At 47.7% G+C, this 27,183-nt stretch overlaps 11 non-coding genes across 11 annotated transcripts; 3 read left to right on the top strand and 8 right to left on the bottom strand.

Moving 5' to 3' along the window:
- The first annotated feature begins 229 nt into the window (after nt 1-229).
- TRNAR-UCG lies at nt 230-302 on the top strand. The gene has a single exon. It is a non-coding gene; the product is annotated as a tRNA-Arg (tRNA).
- A 2,121-nt stretch (nt 303-2,423) lies between these two features.
- Nucleotides 2,424-2,532, bottom strand: TRNAL-CAA. The gene is made up of 2 exons: nt 2,495-2,532; nt 2,424-2,469 (listed from the first exon to the last, which is right to left on the bottom strand). It is a non-coding gene; the product is annotated as a tRNA-Leu (tRNA).
- A 3,226-nt stretch (nt 2,533-5,758) lies between these two features.
- Nucleotides 5,759-5,869, bottom strand: TRNAL-CAA. The gene is made up of 2 exons: nt 5,832-5,869; nt 5,759-5,804 (listed from the first exon to the last, which is right to left on the bottom strand). It is a non-coding gene; the product is annotated as a tRNA-Leu (tRNA).
- Nucleotides 5,870-8,890: 3,021 nt separating this feature from the next.
- TRNAR-UCG lies at nt 8,891-8,963 on the bottom strand. The gene has a single exon. It is a non-coding gene; the product is annotated as a tRNA-Arg (tRNA).
- Nucleotides 8,964-9,755: 792 nt separating this feature from the next.
- TRNAL-CAA lies at nt 9,756-9,866 on the bottom strand. Its single transcript has 2 exons — nt 9,829-9,866; nt 9,756-9,801 (listed from the first exon to the last, which is right to left on the bottom strand). It is a non-coding gene; the product is annotated as a tRNA-Leu (tRNA).
- Nucleotides 9,867-13,687: 3,821 nt separating this feature from the next.
- TRNAL-CAA lies at nt 13,688-13,798 on the bottom strand. Its single transcript has 2 exons — nt 13,761-13,798; nt 13,688-13,733 (listed from the first exon to the last, which is right to left on the bottom strand). It is a non-coding gene; the product is annotated as a tRNA-Leu (tRNA).
- A 1,635-nt stretch (nt 13,799-15,433) lies between these two features.
- Nucleotides 15,434-15,506, top strand: TRNAR-UCG. Its single transcript has one exon. It is a non-coding gene; the product is annotated as a tRNA-Arg (tRNA).
- Nucleotides 15,507-20,406: 4,900 nt separating this feature from the next.
- Nucleotides 20,407-20,517, bottom strand: TRNAL-CAA. Its single transcript has 2 exons — nt 20,480-20,517; nt 20,407-20,452 (listed from the first exon to the last, which is right to left on the bottom strand). It is a non-coding gene; the product is annotated as a tRNA-Leu (tRNA).
- A 1,090-nt stretch (nt 20,518-21,607) lies between these two features.
- On the bottom strand, nt 21,608-21,718 carry TRNAL-CAA. Its single transcript has 2 exons — nt 21,681-21,718; nt 21,608-21,653 (listed from the first exon to the last, which is right to left on the bottom strand). It is a non-coding gene; the product is annotated as a tRNA-Leu (tRNA).
- A 2,692-nt stretch (nt 21,719-24,410) lies between these two features.
- TRNAL-CAA lies at nt 24,411-24,521 on the bottom strand. Its single transcript has 2 exons — nt 24,484-24,521; nt 24,411-24,456 (listed from the first exon to the last, which is right to left on the bottom strand). It is a non-coding gene; the product is annotated as a tRNA-Leu (tRNA).
- Nucleotides 24,522-26,737: 2,216 nt separating this feature from the next.
- Nucleotides 26,738-26,810, top strand: TRNAR-UCG. The gene has a single exon. It is a non-coding gene; the product is annotated as a tRNA-Arg (tRNA).
- The last annotated feature ends 373 nt before the right edge of the window (nt 26,811-27,183 follow it).

Below are 27,183 nucleotides of genomic sequence, written 5' to 3'. Positions count from 1 at the left end.
TGCCTACCCCAACTAAGTCGGGGAATGAACAAGTTGGGGAAAGCGTATTGGCAAATATCTCCTAAACTGTGTAGGTTTAGGAGATACTGCAAACACCTACAGGTAAGCCGTAATCTAGGCTTACCTGTAGGTGTAACTTCATAGGGGGGGTTTACAACCACTTTATAATGGTCTTTAACATTAGACCCTATACTTGTGTAAAACAAATTTTGGCAAACAATCAGCAGTTGACCGCGTGGCCTAATGGATAAGGCGTCTGACTTCGAATCAGAAGATTGAGGGTTCGAGTCCCTTCGTGGTCGTATTTTATGCACCTCTGCTACATTACATGAATTCCATGAAAAGTTGTTGCACATTTTAATATAATGCAAGTTAAAATGATATTACGGTCAAGATTAAAAATAATAATAAAAAAATAAATTTTATACTTATCTTCTCTGTGTAGTGTTTTTTCACAGAGCAGCCCCGATCCTCCTCTTCTCGGGTCCGACACTTGTGCTCCTGGCTTCACCCTCCTGCCAAGTGCCTCCAGAGAAAACAGCTTGCTGTGGGGGCTCCCGAGCCGCTGCCTCTGCCCCCTCTCTCTTCTCATTGGTTCAGGTTTTGTCATTCAAAAGTCGGAATCAGCTGTCAAAGGCACTATACTAACGATCAAATAATTGGCGAATCGTTTGTCATACAAAATTTTTCTTCCTACCTACTTAGCCGCTTGCTGACTGCCCACCGTAGTTTTTACGGCGGCAGGTCGGCTCGACTGCGGAAAATCACGTAGCATATATAAAGTGATTTTGCATTGCGGCCACTTGGGGCGCGCCCCTGGTGCCGATGCGAGTGCCCAGCGGGCGCGATCACCACCGTAAAACACACAGCTCCCGGTCCTGTCAGGGGAAGAAATGACTGATCGTCTGTTCCGTATGAACAGCGATCTGTCATTTCCCCAAGTCAGTCCCACCCCCCTTCAGTTAGAACACAGAGAGGGAACATAATTAACCCCTTGATCGCCCCCTAGTGTTAACCCCTTCCCTGCCAGTGACATTTTTACAGTAATCAGTGCATTTTTATAGCACTGATCACTATAACAATGTGAATGGTCCCAAAAATGTGTCAAAAGTGTTCGAAGTGTCCGCCATAAGGTCGCAGTACTGATAATAATCGCAGATCGCTGCCATTACTAGTAAAAAAAAAAAATATTAATAAAAATGCCATAAAACTATCACCAATTTTGTAGACACTATTAGCTGGATTCAGGTAGGGTTACGCCGGTGTATCAGTAGATACGCCGTCGTAACTCTGAATCTATGCCAGCGTAAATTTAAGCGTATTCTGGAAACCAGATACGCTTAAATTAGGCTAAGATACGAGCGGCGTAAGTCTCCTACGCCGTCGTATCTTAGGGTGCAATTTTTCCGCTGGCCGCTAGGTGGCACTTCCGTTGAGTTCGGCGTTGAATATGTAAATGACTAGATACGCCGATTCACGAACGTACGTGCGCCCGTCGCAGTAAAGATACACCGTTTCCGTAAGAGGTACGCTGGCATAAAGATAAAGCTGCCCCCTAGGTGACCTAGCCAATGTTAAGTATGGCCGTCGTTCCCCCGTCGAAATTTGAAAATTTGACGTCGTTTGCGTAAGTCGTCCGTGAATGGGGCTGGACGTAATTTACGTTCACGTCGAAACCAATACGTCCTTGCGGCGTACTTTGGAGCAATGCACACTGGGATATGTACATGGACGGCGCATGCGCCGTTCGTAAAAAACGTCAATCACGTCGGGTCACCACCCGTTTACATAAAACACGCCCCCCTCATCCTTATTTGAATTAGGCGTGCTTACGCCGGCCCCATTTACGCTACGCCGCCGTAACTTAGAAAGCAAGTGCTTTGTGAATACAGCACTTGCCTCTTTGACTTACGGCGGCGTAGCGTAAATACGATAAGCCGCCGTAATAATGCACACATCTACCTGAATCCAGCTATATAACTTTTGCGCAAACCAATCAATAAACGCTTATTGCGCTTTTTTTTTTTACGAAAAATATGTAGAAGAATACATATCGGCCTAAACTATATTTTTGGGGATATTTATTATAGCAAAAAGTAAAAACTATTCTTTTTTTTTCAAAATTATAACTATATTGTTTATAGCGCAAAAAATAGAAACTGCAGAGGTGATCAAATACTACCAAAAGAAATCTCTATTTGTGGGGAAAAAAAGAACGCCAATTTTGTTTGGGAGCAACCTCGCACGACCGCGCAATTGTCAGTTCAAGCGACGCAGTGCCGAATCGCAAAAAAGTGCTCTGGTCATTGGCCAGCAAAATGGTCCGGGGCTGAAGTGGTTAACGTGCGTACGTGTCTTCATGCACATCGCTGGATTGCATCAAGGTAAAAAATCTTGAGCCTATAGAACCAATATAAAAGTATTGTCAGAAGTGGGATTTGAACCCACGCCTCCATTCAGAGACCAGAACACCCAACTGGGGAAGAGGACAACTCTTGAGTCTGGCGCCTTAGACCGCTCGGCCATCCTGACCACATGTTTTTGTCACTTGGGGCTAGGTCATTGAGTGGAACGTGTAATCTGACCTCTTGCGCCAGTATTTACCGTATATACTCGGGTATAAGTCGGCCCAAGTATAAGCCGAGGACCAAATTTTACCACGAAAAAATGGGAAAACGTATTGACTCGCCTAGGGTGAGAATGCAGCAGCTACTGTAAGCAGAGGGGGTCAACAATGCCCATTTGCAGCCTGGCCTTACTGTGCCCATTTGCAGCCTGACCTCACTGTGCCCATTTGCAGCCTGACCTCACTGTGCCCATTTGCAGCCTGACCTCACTGTGCCCATTTGCAGCCTGACCTTACTGTGCCCATTTGCAGCCTGATCTCACTGTGCCCATTTGCAGCCTGACCTCACTGTGCCCATGTGCAGCCTGATCTCACTGTGCCCATGTGCAGCCTGATCTCACTGTGCCCATTGCAGCCTGATCTCACTGTGCCCATTTGCAGCCTGATCTCACTGTGCCCATTTGCAGCCTGATCGCACTGTGCCCATTTGCAGCCTGACCTCACTGTGCCCATTGCAGCCTGACCTCACTGTGCCCATTGCAGCCTGACCTCACTGTGCCCATTGCAGCCTGACCTCACTGTGCCCATTGCAGCCTGACCTCACTGTGCCCATTTGCAGCCTGACCTCACTGTGCCCATTTGCAGCCTGATCTCACTGTGCCCATGTGCAGCCTGATCTCACTGTGCCCATGTGCAGCCTGATCTCACTGTGCCCATGTGCAGCCTGATCTCACTGTGCCCATTTGCAGCCTGATCTCACTGTGCCCATTGCAGCTTGATCTCACTGTGCCCATTTGCAGCCTGATCTCACTGTGCCCATGTGCAGCCTGATCTCACTGTGCCCATTGCAGCCTGATCTCACTGTGCCCATTTGCAGCCTGATCTCACTGTGCCCATTTGCAGCCTGATCGCACTGTGCCCATTTGCAGCCTGACCTCACTGTGCCCATTGCAGCCTGACCTCACTGTGCCCATTGCAGCCTGACCTCACTGTGCCCATTGCAGCCTGACCTCACTGTGCCCATTTGCAGCCTGATCTCACTGTGCCCATGTGCAGCCTGATCTCACTGTGCCCATGTGCAGCCTGATCTCACTGTGCCCATTTGCAGCCTGATCTCACTGTGCCCATTGCAGCTTGATCTCACTGTGCCCATTTGCAGCCTGATCTCACTGTGCCCATTTGCAGCCTGACCTCACTGTGCCCATTGCAGCCTGACCTCACTGTGCCCATTGCAGCCTGACCTCACTGTGCCCATTGCAGCCTGATCTCACTGTGCCCATTGCAGCCTGATCTCACTGTGTCCATTTGCAGCCTGACCCCACTGTGCTCATTTGCAGCCTGATCTCACTGTGCCCATTTGCAGCCTGACCCCACTGTGCTCATTGAAGCCTGACCTCACCGTGCCCATTGCAGAATCCGATCTGTGTGCCCGAGTCTGTGACATAGACAGCGGCTGTCCAGCTTTAAAAAATCGCGCTCCTCCTTGTGCTTTTTCGTGATAGGCGGAACACTCGGTTTCCCAGGCAAACACTGTGTTCAGTGTTGCGCCTTTCACAATCGCCCTGTCGTCCTCTCGTCTATCACGAACGAGAGGGCGATCGTGATAGGCACACTCGGTTTCCCAGCAAACACTCAGTTCAGTGTTCCCGCCTATCGCGATCGCCCTCTCGTTCGTGATAGACGAGAGGACGAGAGGGCGATCGTGAAAGGCGGAACACTGAACACAGTGTTTGCCTGGGAAACCGAGTGTTCCGCCTATCACGGAACAGCACAAGGAGGAGCGCAAGTTTTTAAAACTGCACGGCCGCCGTCTGAATATGTCACGGACTCAGGTACACAGATCAGATTCTGCAATGGGCAACGTGAGGTCAGGCGAAAATGGACTGGCAGGTACTCGAGTATAAGCCGAGGGGGTCATTTTCAGCCCCAAAAAAAGGGCTGAAAAACTCGGCTTATACTCGAGTATATACGGTATTTTATGGATTAGGATCCATATTGGGTCGCAATATAATGGCCCTAAAGCATCAGATGTTTTGAGGCCAGTATGATCTGTACTTTCTAATATTCTATGTTAATGACTTTAGTCCATATAATTGTGTACATTTCATTTTCTTTGAGCTTGTGGAAGTGATTGACCATGTGGCCTAGTAGATAAGATGTCCAACTTTAGAATAGATAATTCAAGTCTCTTAAGGCCCGGTTCACACTGCTAGGACTTCAAATTCACATAACTTTGAAGCTGGCATCCCGGCAAGACTTCTTTAAACGCAAGTGAAGCAGGGGATGATCCAGGGGGGCAACGGGGCAATTGCCACCCCCTGAGAAATTTGTTGCCGGGCGGGTGAGAGAGCGGGCGGCTACACGGGTGGATGAGAGAGCGAGCAACTCCGCAGGCCGGCCAGGGGCAGCTCGGTTGGTTGGCGGGCGGGTGAGAGAGCAGGCTAGGTGTGGGCTGGCCAATCAGCGAGCCGACGGGCAGGGGAGCAGGGAGATGACATCATCTCACACCGCCCCGCAATCCTGCAGTCATCGGCCCACCTGGAAACTCCCTGTAGTCCCAATGGCCAGTCCATCCCTGGGTGGGACTGTTTGTTTTGCAGTGAAGTGACATTAAACTGGTAAGAAAATAATATTGTCAGAAGTGGGATTTGAAAAACACCCAACTGGTTTCTGGTGCCTTAGACCAGTGGTCATCAACCCTGTCCTGCAGGGCCCACTAACAGGCCAGGTTTGCAAGATAACTGAAATACATCACAGCTGATATCATTTGCTCCTCAGTGATTGCAGTATTCTAGACTGCATCTCCCCAAGGTAATACATAAAACCTGGCCTGTTAGTGTGCCCTGCAGGACAGGGTTGATGACCACTGCCTTAGACTGCTCAGCCATCCTGACAAATGAGTGAACATGTGGAGGCTGTGTCATGTAGTTAGAGTGCACTATTCTTGGGTGACCTCCTGCATCAGGATTTCATGCCCCATAGTTCTTAAACCCAAGCCCGCTTTTATAGAACTTCAGCTGGTACCACCTTCCAAACATTTATAGTCCCAGCCGGGAGCAAGCGTGTAAGGTATAAAAACCTGATAGAAGTTCTAACCTTTCCCAAGTAAATAACCCATATAAAGTGGCTCTTGGCAGAGTTGAGCTTTGACTGGTGGGGCGAAGTGACATTTGATGGGTAAGAAAATGATATTGTCAGAAGTGGGATTTGAACCCACGCCTCCATTTGGAGACCAGAACACCCAATTGTTGGGAAGAGACTGATTCTTGAGTCTGGCGCCTTAGACTGCTCGGCCATCCCGACAACTTTCAGCCCGATGTGTCATTAACCAATAACTGTAATTGCGTAGTGTGCACCGTTCTTGGGTGACCTGCTGCAGGACTGCATGCCCCGTAGTTCTTTACGTCCTTCTTTACGTCAAACCCCATTTTTATAGAACTCCCAGATGGGGGAGTGTGCACTGTTGTAAGATAACTTCATGTGTCAGGACTACATGTCCCACGATTCTTTGCACCCAGCCCCGGTCTAATTGAATTTCAGCTGGTCCCTCTTCCAAAACCTTTACAGTCTTTGCCAGGAGCATGCATGTCTGGGTGGCTGCACTGGGACCCCAGGAAGACCCTGCATGTTAGAGGAGCCATCTTGAGGGTGTAACTGAGAGGGACATACATGTTTTGCAAACACAGGCTGCAAAGACAAAGGGGACTGCAACAATAGAAGTACAGGAGGTATAGATATACAAGATTCATTCTTTGAAGAGTTGATGGGATAAATACATTATAAAGCAAATTAAGAAAAGTGCAGAAGTAGGATTTTACCCACTTAAGACCCGGACCTTTAGGTAGCTAAAGGACCCGGCCAGGTGTTGCGATTCGTCACTGCGTCGCTTTTACAGACAATTGCGTGGTCGTGCGACGTGGTTTCCAAACAAAATTGGCGTCCTTTTTCCCCCACAAATAGAGCTTTCTTTTGGTGTTATTTGATCACCAAAAGAATTTGCACTATACACAAAAAATTTTTTTCCTCAGTTTAGGCCGATACGTATTCTTCTACCTATTTTTGGTAAAAAAATCGCAATAAGCGTTTTATCGATTGGTTTGCGCAAAATTTATAGCGTTTACAAAATTGGGGATAGTTTTATTGCATTTTTACCATTTTTTTTTACTACTAAATGGCGACGATCAGCGATTTTTTTCGTGACTGCGACAATATGGCGGACACTTCGGACAATTTTGACACATTTTTGGGACCATTGTCATTTTCACAGCAAAAAATGCATTAAAAATGCATTGTTTACTGTGAAAATGACAATTGCAGTTTGGGAGTTAACCACAAGGGGGCGCTGAAGGGGTTAAGTGTGACCTCATTTGTGTTTCTAACTGTAGGGGGGTGTGGCTGTAGGTGTGACGTCATCAATTGTGTTTCCCTATAAAAAGGAACACACGATCGATGACGGCGCCACAGTGAAGAACGAGGAAGCTGTGTTTACACACACCTCTCCCCGTTCTTCAGCTCCGGGGACCGATCGCGGGACTCCAGCGGCGATCGGGTGCGCGGGTTCCGCGGTCACGGAGCTTCGGACCGGGTTTCCCTTCACTTCCTGTCCCATAGCCAAACAGGAAGTGAGAGGAAATGCCTGCAAATTAAGGACATTTCTTGCGGACCCCCAGTGTGGGGGGCAGAGCTGACAGTCATCGGCTCTTTGCTCATGGAGCTCTGAGAACTGAGCGATCAGCAGTATTTGATCGCTCGGACAGATGCTGCATCCGCCTAGGTATGTATAATTCCTAAAAATTTAATAAAACGTGAACTTCTCTTTTAAATAGATTTTAACTCATGTTTGGGAAGACATGGGACAACTATAGAAACCATTACACCTGCCCATTCTGGAGCATTGCATTAATGCATGCACATTAACCACTTAAGGACCGCCTAACGCCGATATACATCAGCAGAATGGCACGGCTGGACACAGACACGTACAGGTACGTTGCCCGTTATGTGCCCAGCCGTGGGTCGCGCTGGCGACCCGGTCCGAAGCTCCATGACCGCGCCCGCAGGACCCGATCGCTACCGGTGTCCCGCGATCGGTCACAGGAGCTGAAGAACGGGGAGAGGTGAGTGCAGGGGCGGACGGACAACTCATGGGGCCCCCGGGCAATAGATGATTATGGGGCCCCTGGGCTTACAGATGGCCACCATGCCAGGAGGCAGTGCAGAGGCGTGGCAGCTAAAATCTCGAGATTTTCACATCAAAAGCATGTCGGTTTCGGACATATCAGGGACCGATGTAAAAAAAAACACACAGATTTTGACATACTGTCCCTGGTTTTACTGAGGCTGGCAACCCTGATGGGGCCCCCTAGTGGCATGGGGCCCTCGGGCAGTGCCCGAGTGCCTCAATGGTCAGTCCGCCCCTGGGTGAGTGTAAACACACCTTCCCCATTCTTCTGTGTGGCAGTGACACTGATCGTCTGTTCCCTGTTATAGGGAACGACGATCAGTGATGTCACAGGTCCAGCCACACCCCCTACAGTAAGAATCACTCCCTTAGGGCACACTTCCCCATTAGCGCCCCCTAGTGGTTAACCCCTTCACTGCCATTGTCATTTTCACAGAAATCAGTGCATTTTTATAGCACTTTTTGCTGTGAAAATGACAATGGTCCCAAAAATGTGTCAAAAGTGTCCGACGTAATGACGCAGGCACGAAAAAAATCGCTGATCGCCGCCGTTACTAGTAAAAAAAACATTATTAATAAAAATTCCATAAAACTATCCCCTATTTTGTAGACGCTATAACTTTTGCACAAACCAATCAATAAAAGGAAAAATATATCTTGTTTATATATTTTTGGGGGATATTTATTATAGCAAAAAGTAATAAATATTGCATTTTTTTCAAAATTGTCGCTCTATATTTGTTTATAGCGCAAAAAATAAAAACCGCAGAGGTGATCAAATACCACCAAAATAAAGCTCTACTTGTGGGGGAAAAAGGACGCCAATTTTGTTTGGGAGCCACGTCGCACGACCGCGCAATTGACAGTTAAAGCGATTAATATTAAGCTATATTGTATGTGTTGTGGAAGTTTAGACATATTTATCCAATGTGATATTTTGTTTTATTTTCTCATTTTCAATAAAAAAATTACAGGTAGAATATGGCTGTACTTAACTCCAGTTTATTCCTAAAATACAACAATACGAGGATTTATGTTTTCTTATTGTACAGCATCATATAAAATATCTGATAGTCAATCAGGACTACTTTATCTGGAAGTCTTGGGTTTACCTTCAAATATCTAACAGAAGTGCAAAAATACGACCACGAAGGGACTCGAACCCTCAATCTTCTGATTCGAAGTCAGACGCCTTATCCATTAGGCCACGCGGTCTACCCTTCCCCCATACTTACAAGAAATGAACACAATGATATTCCCTATTGTGAAAATCCATCAAAATTTTAACATGTTGTTTCAATTTTGAAAAACACAGGGCTAGATTCAGAGAGGGGATACGCCGTCGTATCTCTGAGTCCGGCCGGTCGTATCTATGCGCCTGATTCATAGAGTCAGTTACGCATAGATTTCCCTAAGGCTGCATTCACATCTAGGCGGACGAAATCGCGGCGTTTTGTCGCCGCAAATCGCGGTAAAATCGCGGTAAAAATAGCGGCGTTTTGTACCGCGATTTGCGGCGACAAAACGCCGGTATTGTCTGCCTAGATGTGCCCCAAGATGACCCCCTCTATGGAGATGATTCCCATCTCCTAGCCGAACGCTCGAAGACGCCTGAAAAAAAGGTCCGGGACCTTTTTTCACGCGGCAGGCGACAGGCGTCCGGCGTGGAGATGTGAACCATCTCCATAGAGGGACATCTGTTTTCAGCCCTCTGGCGGCAGCGGCGTAGCGCTACAGGCGTTAAAAACGCCTAGGTGTGAATGGGGGCTAAGATACGGCCGGCGTAAGTGTTTTACACCGTCGTATCTTAGGCTGCATATTTACGCTGGCCGCTAGGTGGCGCTTCCGTATAGTTAAGCGAGGAATATGCAAATGAGCTAGATACGCCAATTCAGAAACGTACGTCTGGCTGGCGCATTTTTTTACGTCGTTTACGTTAGGCTTTTTAGATATACACGATAAATTCTTTGATAAATACTTTATAATGCAACTTAAAACAAAAAGTACTGTCAGAAGTGGGATTTGAACCCACGCCTCCATTCGGAGACCAGAACACCCAACTGCTTGGAAGAGAGCAACTCTTGAGTCTGGCGCCTTAGACCGCTCGGCCATCCTGACATCTGTAGTATGGTCTTATTATCAACCAGTAAGTGTAATCTGGTAGTATGCACTATTCTCGGGGGACCACTAGCAACCGGACTACATGCCCCATAGTTTTTTGCGCCCAACTCTGCTTTTTATAGAACTTCAGCTGGTCTCTCCTCCTAAACCTTCATAATTCCATACCTGTAAGGGTGGCTGCTTAGGTGGAACAGGCAGGGGCATAGATGTTATGCAAACCCTGGCTGCAAAGACAACTGGGACAGTAATAGTAGATGTACATAAGGTATGGCTCTAGGTATGCAAGATGAAGTTCTTTGAAGAGTTGATGTAATAAATACATTATCAAGCCAACATTGCTATATAGACTGGAATTTCCTGGGTGAACGTCTATGCTGATAGGTATTCTTTTCCCTAATGAGAATGTATTTTACCTGCTCAATCCATTGTGTACAGCAGGGGAGCCCAACCAGTGGCCCGGGGACCACATGTGGCCCACGGAGCCCTCTGATGTGGCCCGCGGCCTCCTGCTCTGGGATGGCGGATCCCATCCCAGATTGTTGCTGACCCCCCATCCCAGAGCATCAGTTTTGTGAATGAAGCCAGCGGTAGAGTAAAGGATGCTTCCTGCATAGCGCTGGCTCCTGTCATAGGCAGAGTGATACCCAGGGCCGTCTTAATAGCATCATGGGCCCATGGGCAAAGTAATGCTCTGGGGCCCCTACAATGGAGATGGAGCATTCCTTTCAGGCATCCCAAGCCTTTTCGTGCAAACAGTGCTGGACAGCTGGGCTCACCATGACACCATCCACAATGCTACTGGGCTCTCAGTGCTGCCGACTCAGCAGCTCCCACTCCAGATCCTACCCCGCAGCCTTCGCGTTCCGAACATTCAAGCTGCATGGGGTGGGGTCAGAGCATCATTGGCTCATCGCTAAAAATAGCGGCGCTATATCGTCGGAATTGCCGCGGGATTCTGGCACTAGCGGTGCGGTATTAACTGATAAAGGGTTAATACCGCCCGCAATGCGCCTCTGCAAAGGCACATTGCGGGTGGTATTTCCGCGGTTTCACATTGTTTTAAATGGGAAGGAGCGGTGAAGGAGCGATATACATACCGCTCCTTTAACCGCTCCAAAGATGCTGATTAAAGGAGATTTTTTTCTCTCCTGCCAGCGCATCGCCTCAGTGTGAAAGCCCCAGGGCTTTCACATTGATAAGGCTGGGTAGGAGTTTTTCAGGCGGTATTTAGGCGCTATTTTTAGCGATGTACCGCCTGAAAAACAGGGCCCTTTTACCGCCTGTAAAAGGGGCCTAACCTGCGGATTTGGTGCACTTTCAGGATATAATAGACGTCTATGACAAAGTGCAGCTAACCTGCAGCATAGCCACAGGTGCACTGTGCTGCAGCTGCGGTGTGGGTAAACCGCAGCACATCAGTGTGGAAGCAGACTTAGGCCCCTTTCACACTATCGGTCCGACCCATTTGGACCCTCCATTCACCTTTATGGAGCTGCAGATGTAAACGGACTTGTCTACTCTAGCTAGGACTCTAGCTAGGAAGGGCTGAGCCCAGCCCTGACACAAGCAGAGAGATGATCCATTGGAAGGGGGATTGATTTGTGCCAATCTATGGAAAATCCAGAGTGGGATCAATATTCCGCCAGTAAGCCAGCAGTGTCCCCTTGATACAATAAAGCATCATCAGCGTACAATAAAATTGTATCCTCCCGTGATCCTCTCTTAAAGTCTATTATATCCGTGATGGCCCTAATCATTGCCGCCAAGGGTTCCAGTGCCAGACCAAAAAACAGGGGGGGGCAATGTACACCCTGCTTAGTGCCCCAGCCCAGAGAGAAACTTTATCTAGGCTATAAACCGGTTCCCATGGTGGAATTTATGCCCATAGATAATCTCATTCAATAAATACATTACAATACAATTTAAGAAACTTACATGGTCAGAAGTGGGATTTTAACCCACGCCTCCATTCAGAGGCCAGCAGACCCAACTGTTGGGAAGAGGACAATTCTTGAGTCTGGTGCCTTAAACCACTCTGCCATCCTGACAACTGTTAGCGTATGATGAAGCTGTCTCCTTAACCACTTAAGCCCCGGACCAAAATGCAGCTAAAGGACCTTGCCCCTTTTTGCGATTCGGCACTGCGTCGCTTTAACTCACAATAGCGCGGTCGTGCGACGTGGCTCCCAAACAAAATTGGCGTCCTTTTTTCCCCACAAATAGATTTCTTTTGGTGGTATTTGATCGCCTCTGCGGTTTTTATTTTTTGCGCTATAAACAAAAATAAAGCGACAATTCTGAAAAAAATGCAATATTTTTTACTTTTTGCTATAATAAATATCCCCCAAAAACATATATAAAAAAATGTTTTCCTCAGTTTAGGCCGATACGTATTCTTCTACCTATTTTTGGTAAAAAAAAAATCGCAATAAGCGTTTATTGGTTGATTTGCGCAAAATGTATAGCGTTTACAAAATAGGGGATAGTTTTATTGCATTTTTATAATTTTTTTTCTTTACTACTAATGGCGGCGATCAGCGATTTATTTCGTGACCGCAACATTATGGCCGACACTTCGGACAATCTTGACACATTTTTGGGACCATTGTCATTTTCACAGCAAAAAATGCATTTAAAATGCATTGTTTATTGTGAAAATGACAGTTGCAGTTTGGGAGTTAACCACAGGGGGCGCTGAAGGGGTTATGTGTCACCTAGTGTGTGTTTACAACTGTAGGGGGGTGTGGCTGTAGGTGAAACGTCATCGATTGTGTCCCCCTATAAAAGGCATGACACGATCGATGCTGCTGCCAGTCAAGAACGGGGAAGCTGTGTTTACACACGGCTCTCCCCGTTCTTCAGCTCCGGGGACCGTTCGCGGGTCCCGGTCACGGAGCTTCGCGACCCACGGCTGGGTACTAGTACAGGACATACCTGTACGCACATGTGCCCAGCCGTGCTATTCTGCCGATGTATATGTGCAGGAGGCGGTCCTTAAGTGGTTAACCAGTAAGTGTAATCAGGTAGTGCGCACAATGGTGACCTCCTGTATAAGAACTACATGACCCATAGGTTGATGCTCTTTACGCCCAACCCCGCTTTTATAGAATTTCAGCTGGTCCCCTCCTCCTAAACCTTCATAGTTCCAGCCGGGAGCATGCCTGTAAGGTGGAACTGAAAGGGGCATACAGGGGCAAACACTGGCTGCAAAGATAGATGGGGCAGCAACAATAGAAGTACAGGAGGTACGCCACCGAGACATACAAGATAAATTCTTTGAAGAATTGATTCGATAAATTCATTATAAAGCAACATAAAGGGGTTATAAACCTTCCCGTTTTTTCACCTTAATGCATCCTATGCATTAAAGTGAAAAAACATCCGATAATTGCCGACCCCCAGCCCCCCCCCTCCCGTTTACTTACCTGAGCCCTCAAAAGTCCCGTGTCGACAATGCGATTGATCTCGGCCCGGTCTTCTCGGCTCTTCATTGGATAGATTGATAGCAGCGCAGCCATTGGCTCCCGCTGCTGTCAATCAAATCCAATGACGCGGGCGCCGGGGGCGAGTCCGGCATTCATGTCTATGAACGCAAATGCTGGACTCGGGAGCATGCCTGCAAGGTAACCCGCTTGGGAAAGCCCTTCCCAGAGGGGGGTTATCTGATGCGGGGAGGAGCTGAGACAGCCGCCGAGGGACCCCAGAAGACGAGGTTCGGGGGCCACTCTGTGCAAAAGGAGCTGCACAGTGGAGGTACGTATGACATGTTTGTTATTTCAAAAATTTGAACCTTTACAATCACTTCAACAAAAGAAGACTGTCAGAAGTGGGATTTGAACCCACGCCTCCATTCGGAGACCAGAACACCCAACTGCTTGGAAGAGAGCAACTCTTGAGTCTGGCGCCTTAGACCGCTCGGCCATCCTGACAACTGTAAGAAGTGGCTGAGGTGGTGTTCTAACCCACGTAAGCCCCGGACCATGTGATCAGCTGTGTTCAATCACAACTGATCACGGTGTAAACAGGAAAAGTCGCGTTCCGGCTTTTCCTCTATCGCGTCTGACAGATGTGAGTAGAGGAGAGCCGATCAGCTGCTCTCCTGATTGATTATCAGTGCAGCCCCCCCTGAGGATGCCCACATAGGACCACCAGGGATGCCAATCAGTGCCCAAAAATGATGGCAATAAGTGCCCATCAGTAATGCCTGCCAGTGCCCCCTCATCAGTGATGCCTATCAGTGCCCATCAGTGCCACCCATAAGTACCCATCAGTGTCGCCTATCAGTGCCCATCAATGCCACCTATGAGTGCCCATCATTGTCGCCTTTCTGTGCCCATCAGTGCTGCCTATGAGTGCCCATCAGTGCCACCTATGAATGCCCATCATTGTCACCTATGAGTGCCCATCAGTGCCACCTATCAGTGCCCATCAGTGTCACCTATCAGTGCCCATAGGTGCCACCTATGAGTGCCCATCAGTGCCGCCTATCAATGCCCATCAGTGCTGCATATCAGTGCCACCTATCATTTCCCTATTAGTGCCGCCTATCAGTGCCCACCCATAATGACCTATCAGTGCAGCCTTTCAGTGCCCATCAGTGTCGCCTATCAGCATACCTCCCAACTTTCTGAGATGGGAATGAGGGACGTCTATAAGCAAAAGTATGCAGGCATAGGACACACCCCTTGCCACGCCCCCTTAAAGGAGAATTGTACAAAAAAATAAAACCCACAAGTGCTTTTTTATCACCACTTTTCCTTTATATTGGCTTTTGGAATTTACAAATGCAGAAATTTAGAAATCAGATGAAAGGTTTAGCGCTGGGAAACACTTTTTGATAGATAAAAAGTGCATTTTATATACATCTGTATAGATCAGACCAAAATGAGGGACAAATGAGGAGAATGAGGGACAGAGGGACAGAGGCTCCAAATCAGGGACAGTCCCTCAAAATCAGGGACAGTTGGGAGGTATGTATCAGTGCCACCTACGAGTGCCCATCATTGTTGCCTATCAGCGCTGCCCATCAGTGCCACCTATCAGTGCCCATCAGTGTCACCTATCAGTGCCCACCAGTGTCACCTATCAATGCCCATCAGTGCTGCATATCAGTGCCACCTATCATTTCCCTATCAGTGCCGCCTATCAGTGCCCATTAGTGCTGCATATTAGTGCCCATCAGTGCCACCTCATTGGTGCCACCTCATCCGCGCCCATCAGTGAAGGAGAAAACGTACTTATTCACAAAAATTCATTACAGAAACAAAGGAAAACGGTTTTATTTCTACCTTTTTTTATTTGTTTAGTAAAAAAATAAAAACCGCAGAGGTGATCAAATACCACCAAAAGAAAGCTCTATTTGTGGGAACAAAATGATACAAATGTTGTTTGGGTACAGCGTAGCATGACCGCGCAATTGTCATTTAAAAAGCGACAGCGCTGAAAGCTGAAAATTGTCCTGGGCAGGAAAGGGGGGAAAGTGCCCGGTATTGAAGTAGTTAAAATTGTCTATAACAAAAGCCCCTATAATTGTGTAAATTTGCTTTGTCGGGCTCACCGGAGGAGACCGTGTGGCCTAATGGATAAGGCGTCTGACTTCGGATCAGAAGATTGAGGGTTCGAGTCCCTTCATGGTCGTGTTTTTGCACCTCTGCCACGTTAGAGGAATTCCTTGAAGAGTTGTTGCACATTTTAACCACTTGAAGACCAAACCTATTTCTCACATTTGTTGCTTACAAGTTAAAATCAGTGGGGTAGATTCAAAGAGCAATTGCGCCTGCGTAACCATAGTTACGCAGCGCAATTGCTTACTTGCGCCGGTGTAACGACTTCTCCTGATTCAGAGAGCTCGTTACGCCGACTGCAGCCGAAGATATGCGTGGCATAAGGCTCTTATGCCGTCATATCTTAGGCTGCATTCTTACGCAGGCCGCTAGGTGGCGTTCCCGTAGTGGTCAGCGTAGAGTATGCAAATTGCATACTAACGCCGATTCACAACCGTACGCGCCCTGCGTACGCAGTTTACGTCGTTTGCGTACGTCGTGTTTAGCGTAAGGCTGCTCCTGCTAATAGCAGGCGCAGCCAATGCTAAGGATACCCGTCGTTCCCGCGTCGCAAGGTTTCAATTTTACGTAGTTTGTGTAAGTGAATCGTGAATGGCGCTGGACGCCATTCACGTTCACTTTGAAGCAAATTACGTCCTTGCGACGTCATTTACCGCAATGCACGTCGGGAAAGTTTCCAGACGGAGCATGCGCTCTACGCTCGGCGCGGGAACGCGCCTAATTTAAATGATTCCCGCCCCCTACGGGATCATTTACATTAGGCGTCCTTACGCAGGGCATTTTTGAGGAGCGCCCACGCAAATTACGTGGCTACTGCTTCATGAATGAAGCGTAGCGCAAATAATTTGCGTAGGCGCAGGGTAAAAAGGGTATACTGCGCCTCCGTAAGGAGCGCGCAGCTGTACCTGAATCTACCCCAGTATTTGTTGCTAGAAAATTACATAGGACCCCCCAACATTTTTTTAGCAGAGACCCTAGAGAATAAAACGGCGGTCGTTGCAATATTCTATGTCACACAGTATTTGCGCAGCGGTCTTTCAAACACAATTTTTTTGAAAAAAAAAACTAAACGGCAGTTAGCCCCATTTTTTTGTATAATGTGAAATATGATGTTACGCCGAGTAAATAGATACCAAACATGTCCGGGTTTGAAATTGCGCACACACTCGCGGTATGGCAACAAACTACGGTACTTAAAAATCTCCATAGGCGACGCTTTAAAATATTTTACCGGTTACCTGTTTAGAGTTACAGAGGAGGTCTAGCACTGCAATTATTGCGCTCGCTCTAACGATCGTGGCGATACCTCACATGTGTGGTTTGAACACCGTTTACATTTGCGGGTGATACTTACGTATGCGTTTTACTTTGGCGCGCAGAACAAAATATTAAGTGCATACAAAGATGACATTTAAATCCTGCAAAGCTCTTTAAAACACCTGAACATATTCAGCAAGTAAGTAAAAATATGGGGATTTGGTCACACCATATGGGGCTCAAGCCCACTACTGCGTCAAAGTACCCCATTATCAGTGGGTCCTTCACCTACCTGCTTCCCAACCATCAGAGAAATACACTCCTCTTTATTTTGGCTTGAGAGCTCGGAGGTTCCCACCACTATGCAAACACAGGCTACAAGGACAAATGGGACCTCAACAATAGAAGTACAGGAAGGATGGCTCTAGACCAGTGATGGCAAAACCTTGGCACCCCAGATGTTTTGGAACAACATTTCCCATGATGCTCATGCACTCTGCGGTGTAGTTGAGCATCGTGGGAATTGTAGTTCCAAGACATCTGGGGTGCCGAGGTTCGCCATCACTGGTCTAGATATACAAGATGAATTATTTGAAGAGTTGATGTGAGAAATACATTATAATGCAACTTATGAAAAGCATGGTCAGAAGTGGGATTCGAAACCATGCCTCCTTTCAGAGACCACAGATGTGGAGATGTTGGGAAGAGAACAACTCTTGAGTCTGGCACCTTAGACCACTCAGCCATCCTGGTAGAGAAGTTGGGAAGAGGACAACTCTTGAGCATGGCACCTTAGACTGCTTGGCTATACTTGTGGACATTTTGGGAAGAGGACAACTCTTGAGCATGGCACCTTAGACCGCTCGGCCATCCTGGTGGAGATGTGGAGATGTTGGGAAGAGGACAACTCTTGAGCCTGGTACATTAGACCGCTCGCCTATTCTGGTGGAGATGTTGGGAAGAGGACAACTCTGGAGCCTGGCACCTTAAACCGCTCGACCATCCTGGTGGAGATGTTGGGAAGAGGACAACTCTTGAGCCTGGTACCTTAGACCGCTTGGCCATCCTGGAGATGTGGAGATGTTGGGAAGAGGACAACTCTTGAGCCTGGCACCTTAGACTGCTCGGCCATCCTGGTGGAGATGTTGGGAAGAGGACAACTCTTGAACCTGGCACCTTAGACTGCTTGGCCATCCTGGTGGAGATGTGGAGAAGAGGACAACTCTGGAGCCTGGCACCATAGACTGCTCGGCCATCCTGGTGGAGATGTTGGGAAGAGGACAACTCTTGAGCCTGGCACCTTAGACCGTTCGACCATCCTGATGGAGATGTGGAGATGCTGGGAAGAGGAAAACTCTTGAGCCTGGCACCTTAGACCAATCGGCCATCCTGGAGATGTGGAGATGTTGGGAAGAGGACAACTCTTGAGCCTGGCACCTTTGACTGCTCGGCCATCCTGGTGGAGATGTTGCCAAGAGGACAACTCTTGAGCCTGGCACCTTAGACTGCTTGGCCATCCTGGTGGAGATGTTGCCAAGAGGACAACTCTTGAGCCTGGCACCTTAGACCGCTTGGCCATCCTGATGGAGATGTGGAGAAGAGGACAACTCTGGAGCCTGGCACCATAGACCGCTCGGCCATCCTGGTGGAGATGTTGGGAAGAGGACAATTCTTGAGCCTGGCACCTTAGACCGCTCGGCCATCTAGGTGGAGATGTGGAGATGTTGGGAAGAGGACAACTCTTGAGCTTGGCACCTTAGACCGTTCGACCATCCTGATGGAGATGTGGAGATGCTGGGAAGAGGACAACTCTTGAGCCTGGCACCTTAGACCAATCGGCCATCCTGGAGATGTGGAGATGTTGGGAAGAGGACAACTCTTGAGCCTGGCACCTTAGACTGCTCCGCCATCCTGGTGGAGACGTGGAGATGTTGGGAAGAGGACAACAATTGAGCCTGGCACCTTTAGACCACTCAGCCATCCTGGTGGAGATGTGGAGATGTTGGGAAGAGGACAAATCTTGAGCCTGGCACCTTAGACCCCTCGGCCATCCTGGTGGAGATGTTTAGATGTTGAGAAGAGCACAACTCTTAAACCTGGCACCTTAGACCGCTCGGCCATCCTGGTGGAGATGTTTAGATGTTGAGAAGAGGACCACTCTTAAACCTGGCACCTTAGACCACTCAGTCATCCTGGTGGAGATGTTGGGAAGAGGGCTGTGTAAACATACTTCCCTTCCTTCAAAGAATTTGTGGTGTTGGCCTAATGGATAAGGCGTCTGACTTAGAATCAGAAGTTCGAGTCCCTTCATGGTCGCTTTTGCACTTCTGCTATATTTTTAATTAATTTTTTTATGTACTCATGGATTGTTTTAATCTCTAGATACAGGAATTGTGGTTGACTATAAAATACTTTATATATAATAATATTCTATATATTCTAGGAGGACACAAATGCTGATATTGTTGTATGGTATTGTATAAAACCAGAGTTAAGTGTGCCCATTGTAACTATATATTCTACTTGGTATTTTCTTAGTTGAGATTAGGAAATAATACAAAATATCACTTTGGATAAATCTGTCAAAGTTGTACAATACATACAATATAGCTTAATATAAATGCTGGGTCAAAATCGCATATTGAAATGAAACAGTAATGTTTTTTCTTTAAACTAAGGCAACGCAGCTGTTGCACTGCACTGAAACGCATTGGTAATGCTTTCGAAAAATTCTGGCTTTCTGATTATTTTTCTATTTGGGGGCATTGGTAGCAAATTATTTTGAATGGGCAGCCTTATTAGAACAATCATAAATGTGTGTCGATTAACACATCGCACCAGAACAGAGTAAACAAGGCCTCAGGCTTGCTGGTCAGTGGGAATAAAAAATGACATAGTGCCTTTAGTCAGTAGAAGGAGGAATAGTGCCCCACCATTGGTATTAGTGGGAAGAATAGTGTCCCACCATTGGTATTAGTGGGAAGAATAGTGGTCCCATCATTGGTATTAGTGGGAAGAATAGTGTCCCACTATTGGTATTAGTGGGAAGGATAGTGTCCCATCATTGGTATTAGTGGGAAGAATAGCGTCCCACCATTGGTATTAGTGGGAAGGATAGTGTCCCACCATTGGTATTAGTGGGAAGAATAGTGTCCCACCATTGGTATTAGTGGGAAGAATAGTGTCCCACCATTGGTATTAGTGGGAAGAATAGTGTCCCACCATTGGTATTAGTGGGAAGAATAGTGTCCCACCATTGGTATTAGTGGGAAGAATAGTGTCCCACCATTGGTATTAGTGGGAAGAATAGTGCCCCACCATTGGTATTAGTGGGAAGAATAGTGTCCCACCATTGGTATTAGTGGGAAGAATAGTGTCCCACCATTGGTATTAGTGGGAAGGATAGTTTCCCATCATTGGTATTAGTGGGAAGAATAGTGTCCCACCATTGGTATTAGTGGGAAGGATAGTGTCCCACCATTGGTATTAGTGGGAAGAATAGTGTCCCATTGCTTACATTTTATTCATCTTGCCCTTGTGACACTTCCCTGAACTTCTACATCAGGGAGTGCGCACTAATCACAGGTGACCTCCCCCTGTGTATGACTTTCATGTCCCCTAATTCTTTGTGCCATGTGGCCTAAATGTATTTCAAGTCTCTTCATGATATAGAATTGTTGTGATAAATACATTATAATGCAACAAATAAAATACTCTGTCAGAAGTGGGATTTGAACCCACGCCTCCATTCGGAGACCAGAACACCCAACTGCTTGGAAGAGAGCAACTCTTGAGTCTGGCGCCTTAGACCGCTCGGCCATCCTGACAACTGTAGGGAGAGGTTGAGATGGTGTCTGTAACCATCATTAAAAGCAATCAGGTAGTGTTCACTATTCTCAGGTGTCAGTGGGAGGAATAATGCCCCATCATTGGTGTCAGTGGGAGGAATAGTGCCCCCTCATTGGTTTGAGTGGGAGGAATAGTGCCCCAGCATTGGTATTACTGGGAGGGATAGTGACCCATCATTTCCTATCAGTGGGAGGAATGATTTTCCATTGTAGGTATCAGTGGGAGAATTAGTGGCCCGTCGTTGGTATCAGTGGGAGTAATGGCACCCCATTGCTAGTGTCAGTGGGAGGAATAGTGTCCCATCATTGGTATCAGTGGGAGTAATAGTGTCCCATCATTGGTATTACTGGAAGGGATAGTGCCCGATCATTTCCTATCCGTGGGAGGAATAGTGTCCCATCATTGGTATCAGTGGGAGGAATAGTGCCACATCATTGGTGTCAGTGGGAGGAATAGTGCCCCATCATTGGTATTACTGGGAGGGATAGTGCCTGATCATTTCCTATCAGTGGGAGGAATAGCGTCCCATCATTGGTATCAGTGGGAGGAATAGTGTCCCATCATTGGTATCAGTGGGAGGAATAGTGTCCCATCATTGGTATCAGTGGGAAGAATAGTGCCCCATCATTTCCTATCAGAGGGAGAAATAGTGCCCCATCATTGGTATCAGTGGGATGAATAGTGTCCCATCATTGGTATTACTGGGACGGATAGTGCTCCATCATTTCCTATCAGTGGGAGGAATAGTGTCCCATCATTGGTATCAGTGGGAGGAATAGTGCCCCATCATTGGGAGGAATAGTGTCCCATTGCTTAAATTTTGTTCATCTTGTCCTTGTGGCACTCCCCTGAACTTCTACATCATGGAGTGCGCACTAATCACAGGTGACCACCCCCCCCCCTCTGTGTATGACTTGCATGTCCCCGAATTCTTGGTGCCATATTTTCCCCCCGAATGTATTTTTTAAGTCTCTTCATGGTCGTTTTTGCACTTCTGCTACATATTAGATAATATCTTTGAAGAATTGTTGTGATAAATACATTATAATGCAGCAAAGAAAAGTTACCTGTCAGAAGTGGGATTTGAACCCACGCCTCCATTCGGAGACCAGAACACCCAACTGCTTGGAAGAGAGCAACTCTTGAGTCTGGCGCCTTAGACCGCTCGGCCATCCTGACAACTACATGCAGCTGCTGTGTCATTAACCAATAACCAGCAAAAGCAATCAGGTAGTGGTGCACTATTCTCAGGTGAACTCCTGTCTCAGGACTACATGCCCCATAGTTCTTTGCGCCCAACCCCGCTTTTATAGCACATCAGCTGAACACTCCTCCCAAACCTTCATAGTCCCAGCTGGGAGCATGCACGTAATGTAAGTGACACGCTGCATCTGGGTGTCAGGTGATGGTGGCAAGTGACAAGCTGCATCTGGGTGGAAGGTGACGTGGCAAGTGACACGCTGCATCTGGATGGCAGGTGATGGTGGCAAGTGACACACTGCATCTGGGAGGAAGGTGACGGTGGCAAGTGACACAGTGCATCTGGGTGGAAGGCGATGGTGGCAAGTTACACACTGCATCTGGGAGGAAGGTGACGGTGGCAAGTTACACACTGCATCTGGGAGAAAAGTGATGGTGGCAAGTGACACGCTGCATCTGGGAGGAAGACGATGGTGGCAAGTGACACACTGCATCTGGGAGGAAAGTGATGGTGGCAAGTGACACGCTGCATCTGGGAGGAAGGTGACGTGGCAAGTGACACAGTGCATCTGGGTGGAAGGTGACGTGGCAAGTGACACGCTGCATCTGGGAGGAAGGCGATGGTGGCAAGTTACACACTGCATCTGGGAGGAAGGCGATGGTGGCGAGTGACACTGTGCATCTGGGAGGAAGGTAACGATGGCAAGTGACAAGCTGCATCTGGGTGGCAAGTCACAAGCTGCATCTGGGAGGAAAGTGACGGTGGCAAGTGACACGATGCATCTGGGTGGAAGGTGACGGTGGCAAGTGACATGCTGCATCTGGAAGGAAAGTGACAGTGGCAAGTGACACGCTGCATCTGGGTGGAAGGTGACGGTGGCACGTGACACGCTGCATCTGGGTGGAAGGTGACGGTGGCACGTGACACGCTGCATCTGGGTGGAAGGTGACGGTGGCAAGTTACACACTGCATCTGGGAGGAAGGCGATGGTGGCGAGTGACAAGCTGCATCTGGGAGGAAAATGACGGTGGCAAGTGATACGCTGCATCTGGGTGGAAGGTAATGTGGCAAGTGACATGCTGCATTGGGGTGGCAAGTGACACACTGCATCTTGGAGGAAGGCGATTTTAGAGAGTGACACCGTGCATCTGGGAGGAAGGTGACGATGGCAAGTGACACGCTGCATCTGGTTGGCAAGTGACAAGCTGCATCATGGGAGGAAAGTGACAGTGGCAAGTGACACGCTGCATCTAGGTGGAAGGTGACAGTGGCAAGTGACACACTGCATCTTGGAGGAAGGCGATGGTGGAGAGTGACACCGTGCATCTGGGAGGAAGATGACGATGGCAAGTGACATGCTGCATCTGGGTGGAAGGTAACGGTGGCAAGTGACACGCTGCATCTGGGAGGAAGGCGATGGTGGCAAGTGACACACTGCATCTGGGAGGAAAGTGATGGTGGCAAGTGACACGCTGCATCTGGGAGGAAGGTGACGTGGCAAGTGACACAGTGCATCTGGGTGGAAGGTGACGTGGCAAGTGACACGCTGCATCTGGGAGGAAGGCGATGGTGGCAAGTTACACACTGCATCTGGGAGGAAGGCGATGGTGGCGAGTGACACTGTGCATCTGGGAGGAAGGTAACGATGGCAAGTGACAAGCTGCATCTGGGTGGCAAGTCACAAGCTGCATCTGGGAGGAAAGTGACGGTGGCAAGTGACACGATGCATCTGGGTGGAAGGTGACGGTGGCAAGTGACATGCTGCATCTGGAAGGAAAGTGACAGTGGCAAGTGACACGCTGCATCTGGGTGGAAGGTGACGGTGGCACGTGACACGCTGCATCTGGGTGGAAGGTGACGGTGGCACGTGACACGCTGCATCTGGGTGGAAGGTGACGGTGGCAAGTTACACACTGCATCTGGGAGGAAGGCGATGGTGGCGAGTGACAAGCTGCATCTGGGAGGAAAATGACGGTGGCAAGTGATACGCTGCATCTGGGTGGAAGGTAATGTGGCAAGTGACATGCTGCATTGGGGTGGCAAGTGACACACTGCATCTTGGAGGAAGGCGATTTTAGAGAGTGACACCGTGCATCTGGGAGGAAGGTGACGATGGCAAGTGACACGCTGCATCTGGTTGGCAAGTGACAAGCTGCATCATGGGAGGAAAGTGACAGTGGCAAGTGACACGCTGCATCTAGGTGGAAGGTGACAGTGGCAAGTGACACACTGCATCTTGGAGGAAGGCGATGGTGGAGAGTGACACCGTGCATCTGGGAGGAAGGTGACGATGGCAAGTGACATGCTGCATCTGGGTGGAAGGTGACGGTGGCAAGTGACATGCTGCATCTGGGTGGAAGGTAACGGTGGCAAGTGACAAGCTGCATCTGGGAGGAAAGTGACAGTGGCAAGTGACACGCTGCATCTGGGTGGAAGCTGATGGTGGCAAGTGACACCCTGCATCTGGGAGGAAAGCGACGATGGCAAGTGACACGCTGCATCTGGGAGGAAAGTGACGGTGGCAAGTGACACGCTGCATCTGGGTGGCAGGTGACGGTGGCTGCTCTGTGCAAAACTACTGCACAGAGCAGGTAAGTATAACATGTTTATTCATTTTTATTTCTTTTTTAAAAGCATGAGCCTTTACTATAATTTTAAGAAAAAACACTCTGTCAGAAGTGGGATTTGAACCCACGCCTCCATTCGGAGACCAGAACACCCAACTGCTTGGAAGAGAGCAACTCTTGAGTCTGGCGCCTTAGACCGCTCGGCCATCCTGACAACTGTACTTAGGGTTTGTGGCCGTCTCAGGGAGTAGATGGTGTCAGCTGACCTCGTGTGCCAGTATTTCTTTTATTGGTCAGGACCCATATTGGGTCACAGATATGTTTGTGATTGGTTGTCACATGAATATTTAGTACACATCCGATGTTTGTGGGCCATTATGATCTGCACATTTTTCACCCTTAGGCTGCATTCACATTAGCGTAGTTTTTATGTGCGATTTTGTTGTTTTTATGTACAGCTTGCCTGTTTTATACAGCATTTTTGAGCTTTGGCGTTTTTTTATTAGCCAATAGAGAAAACAATTATCTGTTGCATCATCTGTTGCTAGGTATTTCAGCTTTTTAAGGTTTACCATTAGCTTTTATTTCTTTTTTTATCATTATTTTTTATTATTATTTTTTTTTCTGTTAGGGTAAGGGGTTAGAGTCAGGCAGGACCCTTTTTTTGGTCCGAACTGAAATTGGAATCCTGTCCGATTTCAAAGTTCATACTGTGAGCTGGGAACTGATCCAAATCATTTGGTGGAGGTGAGATGATGGTGTGGGGTTGTTTTATCTGGTGGACGTATAGGGGTCGCAGAGGTCGCCATGGCCACCAGGATCCATGCTGCAGGGGGGGGCCCTTGAGGGCCCCCTGTATACCTTGAGTTCCCCAATCCTCAGCCAAACTGTAAATCGGCAATGCGGGGAGCTCGTCACACTGATTACACCTAAAGTCTAAGCAGTGTGTGATGTGCTCTTTGTCCCCCCCTACAGTGCAGTACCCGGCAGGAAGCGATAGGGTAAAGGACTGACGATTTTTAAAAGGATGTATGTGTGTGTGTGTTTATATGTATATATGTGTTTGTGTATTTTTGTGTGTTTATGTATGTGTGTTTGCTCTTTTCTGTCTGTTACAGCGTGATGAATGTGCTTACTCCATTACGAACGCTAGTTTTACCAGAACGAGCGCTCCCGTCTCATAACTTGCTTCTGAGCATGCGCAGATTTTTCACATCGTTAAAGCCCACACGACCATTTTTTACAACCCGAAAAACGACAACGTTAAAAACATTGGCCCAGATTCAAAGAGATCTGCGCTATATTTGCGGAGGCGCAGGGCAACGATTTTGCCCACGCAAATATTTTGCGCTGCCCTCGATTCACGGAGCAGTAGCTCCGTAAATTGCGAGGGCGCGCCGGCAAAATTGCCCGGCGTAAGCGTGCGCAATGTAAATGATCCCGCCGGGGGCTGGAATCATTTAAATTAGGCGCGCTCCCGCGCCGAGCGTAGAGCGCATGCTCCGTCGGGAAACTTTCCCAACGTGCATTGCGGCAAATGACGTCGCAAGGACGTCATTTGCTTCAAAGTGAACGTAAATGGCGTCCAGCGCCATTCACGAATCACTTACGCAAACGACGTGAAATTCAAATTTCACGTCGCGGGAACGGCGGCTATACTTTAGCATTGGCTGCCCCTACTATTAGAAGGGGCAGCCTTACGCTAAAGATGCCGTACGGAAACTCCGTACCTTGCGTACGCAGGGCCCGCGCAACATTGTGAATCGGCGTAAGTATGCAATTTGCATACTATACGCTGACCACAATGGGAGCGCCCCCTAGCGGTCAACGCAAGAATGCAGCCTAAAATCTGCGTGGCATAAGAGCTTTATGCCACGCAGATTTTAGGCTGCAGTCGGCGTAACGAGTTCTCTGAATCAGGAGAACTCGTTAAGCCGGCGCAAGTCAGCAATTGCGCTGCGTAACCTATGGTTACGCAGGCGCAATTGCTTACTGAATCTGGGCCATTGTTAAAAAATAGAGCATGTTCGAATTTTTTTTTTGCCCGTTTTTAAGAACCCGAAAAATGCTCTGAAGCCCACACACGATCGTTTTTAATGACATTAAAAAAAACTTCATTTTTTTACAACCCGAAAAATGATCGTGTGTACGCGGCATCAGAATAGCAACAATTTTCTGTTTTTTGGTTGATTAGACGGCTCATGTGCATTATTGTATAAGTCCTTTGGCAGCTTTTATTTTATTTAAATATTGAGGTAACCTATAATGTTGTTTATTTTATTAACATCATCACCTGGATCAAATTCCTTCATATCGCTTGTTACAAAATGTATTTTGGAAATTTAGGCAAAATTTTCATCGTCAATATAATTGTGTAAATTTTGTGACCCAATTTTGTGTACCAATTTTGTTCTGCAATTTTGTGTAGTTGACCGCGTGGCCTAATGGATAAGGCGTCTGACTTCGAATCAGAAGATTGAGGGTTCGAGTCCCTTCGTGGTCGTATTTTTGGATTTCTGTTATAAATTTTTTTTTTCAAGTATTGCTAGATTTTTCAAATTCGTAATAATCTCTAGATAATGGAATGACACTTGAACTATTGTATATCTAATAGGCACACAAGAAAAGCAGATGATATTATTGTTGTATAGTAAGAATAGACTGGAATATAGGCTGGGATCTTAATACCTAAAAACTTAGATTTGAACGCTCTTCGCTATCTTTCGCTTATCAACAAGATAATTTCTGAATTGCCAAGACACCAACCATTTCAATGTTGGGTTGGTGTCTTGGCATTGGCTGTAGGAACGAAATTAGCTTGATTTCCCCCCATCAACACAGTCAGTGTTGACAGGGGAATCCCTCCCACCGAGCCA

This window comes from Rana temporaria, chromosome 9, assembly GCF_905171775.1.
Source record: "Rana temporaria chromosome 9, aRanTem1.1, whole genome shotgun sequence".
NCBI classification, from domain to species: Eukaryota; Metazoa; Chordata; class Amphibia; order Anura; family Ranidae; genus Rana; species Rana temporaria.
This window is presented reverse-complemented; position numbering and strand designations above follow the sequence as displayed.